The sequence below is a fragment of the Crocodylus siamensis genome, chromosome 2 (genome assembly GCF_052110815.1).
Source record: "Crocodylus siamensis isolate JL-2025a chromosome 2, ASM5211081v1, whole genome shotgun sequence".
In the NCBI taxonomy this organism is placed as follows: domain Eukaryota; kingdom Metazoa; phylum Chordata; order Crocodylia; family Crocodylidae; genus Crocodylus; species Crocodylus siamensis.
The window spans coordinates 6,183,056-6,188,888 of NC_143396.1; positions in this window are offsets into that span (position 1 = coordinate 6,183,056).

Below are 5,833 nucleotides of genomic sequence, written 5' to 3' on the forward strand. Positions count from 1 at the left end.
TCCCGAGCAGTTATCCCAGGAACAATCCAGGGTGCAACTAAACCAGCGCAGGTCGCGCTGGCACCGTCCGTCTGCTTCCATCCGCGCGTGGGCATTTGTGGCAGCCAAACAGGCCACTGCCTTCTCTTACCAGCTCGGGGTGGGAGGCTGTAACAGTGTCTACTGGGAGCCACGGAGAGCTAGCCGTGCGCCGGCTCCAACCCCGGCGTAATATGTACTGGTGTACGCAATGGAGGAACCAGTGCACGTCATCTGGTCCCATCCCCAGCGTGCGCTAATGATTGCCCCCGGGGGTCAACATCGTCATCCATGAAGCCGGGGGCCAAGTACTGGCTTTGGATTATCTTTAGTCTCTAGCCATCAGAGTCTAATGCATCCTACTGCACAGGAACGCTTCCTCTGCCCGGGGGCTTTTATTTATACGGATGAAAAACCGCCCCCTAGTCGCACAGCCTGCCAGCTAGCAATGCTCACTTTAGCCCTACTCTTCCTCGCCTGAAAGACGCAGCTTTCTATGCTGGTCAGGCCTTTTGTAAGCTCTGCTTATTCCTATTATCCGTTTTCTGTTGGGGGGGGGGGGGGGGTTGGTTCATCCCTTTAGCGCTATGTCCTATTAGTTTTTTTCCCCCTTTGCCTTGGATAGAGATTCCTGAAAGTCTCAGCACCTGACACCAAAAAAGTCCTGGCCATCTCCACACTCATGGCCCCCTGCTCCTCAGTCCAGCCCTCTTTGTTAACTGGTGCCCTTAGCTCATCCACATTTGTACCTTCTGCAATCAGGAGACTTTTTTCCCCCCCTGTTCTACTTAAACTAAATCCATTTGTGATCGCTCGAGCCAAGGTTATTTTCTACACCCGGCGCTTAATGCAATCACAGAGCTGAGAAGGCCACCTGGGCGAGTGGATCTCAATCTTTAATTTAGACTCCCGGCTGTCTCCGAAAATGCCAGCTCTTTGCTTTCACTCATTTTTTTTCACTATGGAGAAAACTAGCAGGGCAATTCTTCCTTTCCAAAGCCCTCAGAAAGGGCAGAGCAGGGCAGCATGGCGTTTGTCACTATGGATGCCTCTTTGAACTCTCTGGGCCGATCTCGTGAATCACGTACAGGTGCTTGCACACCTAACAGTGCTGATATCAAGCAGCACCCTTCAAAGGCTCTCCCAGCACCCCGGCTGGGACGCTCCGATGTAATGCACAGCTGGAGGATGCACGATTTCTGAACCATCGCAGACAACTGCCTCTCCAGGCTCTTCTGGAAAACCTCCTACGAAGGAGATTGCTTCTCTCTAGGGAGCTTGCTACATACCAAAGCCAGATCCCAAGTAGCATCAGCTGGTGTCGGTTCAGAGATCCCTTCAGCCAGAAGTCAGTTTGCCATCACATCTGGAAACGTCAAACCCTACTGTTATTCCACAGCCTTAGCGCACACGCAATGGCCCCGTGATGCGGAGACAGGTGAGAGACACGGCCAGGGAAGCACAAGGTGACAGGGAGCAAACAGTGGTCCCAGAACCGGCATTTCAGCATCTCACTTCATTCCAATGTTTCCACTGAGCCCCAGCCTAACAGGAGATTACTACTGATCCTTTGGCCTTTATTAGCACTTCTGCGGCCCACGGAGGCGAGCAGGCCATGATGGACTGCATTGTGATTAACTGGCTAGGGGAAAAGCAGCTTTTAAATCTGTTTTTCTCACCCAGGTTCAAGCAGAATCCAAACAGGGTCCTGGGAAACAGCATCACCGGGGAGAAACCCCGTGCTGAGCACTGCAGCGATGGTGCCAGCGATAGGGAAACCAAACCTCCCCTGGGAAATGCCTATGGAGAAAAGCCCTCCAGAAGCCATGGAGCCCAGGCCTTGTAGTACAGATGAGGAACAGCCACGTCCCCAGGAGATGGGCAATGGCGTGTGGTTTTATTTGCCGGCTCCTTGCACGCTTTTTGGGTGCTGGGGAATGCCAGTTCAGACAGGTTCAAGTCTCAGCTTGGGGGGGCAGGGGGGAACCGGGGCTTCAGAAGCTGCATCTTGACCATACGCTATCAGCTTTCCTGCTTGAAGGTCATAGCAAAGTGGCACCATCGACTTGAAAGAGAGCTATTTTCAGCAAATATCATATTCATTGGCGTACCATACCCATACCCCTCCCACTAGCTGTCAAAGTTGGGGGGCACGTCTTAAGTCACAAAACCGGGGGCACGGGGATGCTGGGATAGGAGCCAGGGCCTGGCTCCCTCCCAGCTGTATGGAGGAGGGGTAGAGACAAGGGCTTAGCCAAAAGCTAGACGTTTAACCCTGTCACGGCCACTGCCGAATTGACAGCAGCTTTTGGCTCTGGGCAAGTCACGTCAATTCAGCAGCAACTGCGATGGGGTTAAACGTCTAGGTTTTGGCTGAGTAGGAAGGGGAGGGTGAGATGTTGATGGGCAGACTGTGCCCTTGCTCCACATGGCCAGGATTAAGTCAGGCCTCTGGGAAAATCTTTTTGTGCTTTATCCTAGCACAGTGCTTCTTCTTTGGAAGCAGGTAGTATGTAAGCAAACGCAGAGCCCCGCCACACCCCGCCTTTCATTCGCATACCATAGCAAGCATCCCACAATGATCAGCAATGCAATGTAGGAACACAGTTGGATGCAGTGTTTAAAGCCAGACTGGGCTATTGTAGATCAAAAAAAGCCCTAAGTTGCTACCATCGATTTGGAAAAAACCCCCAGCAGCTTTCCATTTGCTTTCTGAAATTTGATGTGTGGGTTACCTCTCTCGTTTGGATCGGCAGCGACTGCTGACTAGATGGCTGCCTCCCAGACAGTCACAGCTGCAGGAAGGCAGGCCTCTCGTACAATACTCAGCTGTGGGGCTCTGTAGCTATAAAGCAGGTTATGTTGCCAAATGCAAGACCCATGCTACCTTTTAATGGGACTAATGCTCCTTAAATTGGCCAAGTCTTTGCAATACTGACAAAGACTCCAGGTAACTTCGGAGCAGGTCTGAGATGCTTTGTTCGGTCACCCTGATCTAACCAAGAACAGGAGTTAAACAATCAATTGGAGAGTACGTGCTGCCCACTGCAGACCCGAGGGCTCGTCTGAAGCTCCAGTCCCCTCCTCCCAGAACCCAAAGGAAAGGTACCGAGCTTCAAAGCCACGAGCCTGGTTTTTCACCTGCACGGTACCGGTATTTCAATAGAAGCTGGAGGCCTTTTGTTTATAAACCCAGCGCTCTTTACCGGGAAACACTGAGATGCCATAAAGGCAGAATCCTACAAGGCCGTGTCCGTTTCCAAGCAGAGTCCCACTGTAAAACACCTGAGCGAAGGTGCATGAGCTAGTGATCATGAGCATGCATGCAGGGGGAGTTTACGGGGGGAAGAGGGAGCGAACAGGAGTACGAACTCGTGCCAGCAACTGGAAGGGACTGAACAAACCACACAGCGCTCAGTTCTCGGAAAAAGCATCCAATGGTTCCCTGGGCATTCGTTTTAACCGCCCACCTACATAACTCCACCTCATTGTGTGCCCATGTTACCAAGAAGGCTAATGGCTAATGGTCCAGCTCCAGCAGGAAGCGGGGCAAGGCCCTTTCCTCCTCCGCCCACCCGGGCCACCCCCTAGCCTGGTGATGAGGGCACTCTGCTGGAAGGTGGGAGATGTGGGCCTGAACTCCTTGAGGCTGAAGCACAAATTGACCCTGGGTTTCTGACTGCAGAAAGGGAAGGAGGAGGATCCAGGGAGCTACAGACCCATCAGCCTCACCTCGGTTGCTGGAAGAGTCATGGAGCAGGTCCTCAAGGAACACATTGCTAAGGACTTGGAGGAGAAGGTGATTAGGAAGAAGACAGCATGGATTCACCAGGGGCAAGTCATGCCTGACCAACCCGATGGCCTTCTATGACGAGATGCCTGGATCTGTGGATGTGGGGAGACCAGTGGATGTGATATATCTTGACTTCAGCAAGGCTTTTGATACGGTGTCCCACAGCATTCTTGTGAACAAGGTAAGGGCGTATGGGTTGGATGAATGGACTGTAAAGTGGGTAGAAAACTGGCTGGACCATCAGGCTCAGAGGGTGGTAGTCAATGGCTTGATGCCTAGATGGCAGCTGATATAAAGTGGGGTACCCCAGGGGTTGGTCCTGGGGCTGGTTTTGTTCAATGGCTTCATCAACGACCTGGAAGATGGCACAGAGCGCACCCTCCACAAGTTTGCAGATGAAGCTGGGGAGAGTAGTAGATACTCTGGAGGGTAGAGCAAGGCTTCAGAGAGACCTGGACAAACTGGAAGACTGGACCAAAAGAAATGTCATGCGGTTCATTAAGAAACCATACTGAACCTCACAAGATTTCATTTGGTCCGAAGTCCTGCACTCGGGACTGAACAATCCCATGCACCAGTGCGGGCTGGGGCTGATTGGCTAAGCAGCAGCTCTGCAGAAAAGGACCCGAGGGTTGCGGTGGAGAATAAGCTGAATATTGGCCCTTGTTGTCAAAAAGGCTAATGGCATCCTGGACTGCATTGGTAGGAGAGTTGCCAGCAGATGGAGGGAAGTGAGCCCTCCCCTTTGCTCTGCAGTAGTGAAGGCCACATCTGGAGTTCTGTGTTCAGTTTTGGGCCCCTTCCCCCTACAGAAAGGATGTGGACATATTGGAGAGAGTCCAGTGGAGGGCAATGAAAATGGTTCAGGGGCTGGGGCACACGACGTACGAGGAGAGGCTGAGGGAACTGAGCTTTATTAGTCTGGAGAAGAGACAACCGAGTGGGGATTTGATAGCAGTCTTCAGCTCCCTGCAGGGGGAGTTGCAAAGAGGATGGAGCTGGGCTGTTCTCAGTGGGGGCAGGTGAAGGAGCAATGGGCTCAAGTTGCAGCAAGGGAAGTTCAGGTTGGATATCAGGAAAAACTCTCATTAGGAGGGTGGTGAAGCACTTGAACAGGTTACCTAGATAGGTGGTGGCATCTCCATCCTTGGAGGTTTTTAAGGCTCAGCTCAACAAAGCCCTGGCTCATCTTCCTGCTTTGAGCAGGGGGTTGGACTAGGTAACCCCAGAGAAAAAGCAGACAAACACTGAAATTTGCACATCCTGTGTCTCTGCACTGGATTCCCAGCCCACAGAGCCCAAGATGCTGGACCCTGCAGAAATCTATAGGACAGGCCTGGGCACAAGCAAGTCTCTGAAATATCAGCCAGTACCACAAAGAGCTAAATGCATCCCTGTGCCATTCCCCTGGGTTCGGAGGAGCCACGGGCAGTAAGTCTGCTGCACAGATTTTCCAGAGGTGACACTGAGTCAGAGCGGCGGTTTTCCAGGACGCCTTCGTAACATTTGGGGCTGGCTGAGCTGCCGTTTGGCTCGAGCTCAGCTTCATTAAGCTCCAGAGGAGTGGAAAGGAGGAGGTGCTCATCCTGGAAGCGCTAAGAGAGATGAGCTTCCAGAAGATCTGGGCTGGAGGAGGTGTGAATGGTGAGTCACTGCTGGATGGCTGAAACCCAGACACCTTCAGATACATCCCGCTCGGTCTGCCATTTGCTCCCTCTGAACTGAAAGCGGTTTGGAAGTATGTTTTTGCATATACTGTTCCCGTGTCATTTACTACTTTCAATAGTGCCCAGAGGTCTGAACAGCTAGGTCACATTTTCTCATAGGGATCATGCCAATTCTGACCTTGTATCAATGCAAACTGGGACCCAGTCTACTGAAGTCCCCCATGCCCCTACCTTTAAAATACAGGGCTATTCCTTTGTTGGACCTGGCTGTCTTCTTCACCTTTGCTCTGAGCAAGAATTCATTAAGGAGACGCAGAGAGAGGCCAAGCACAAAGCAGAGAGAGAGAGAGAGAGA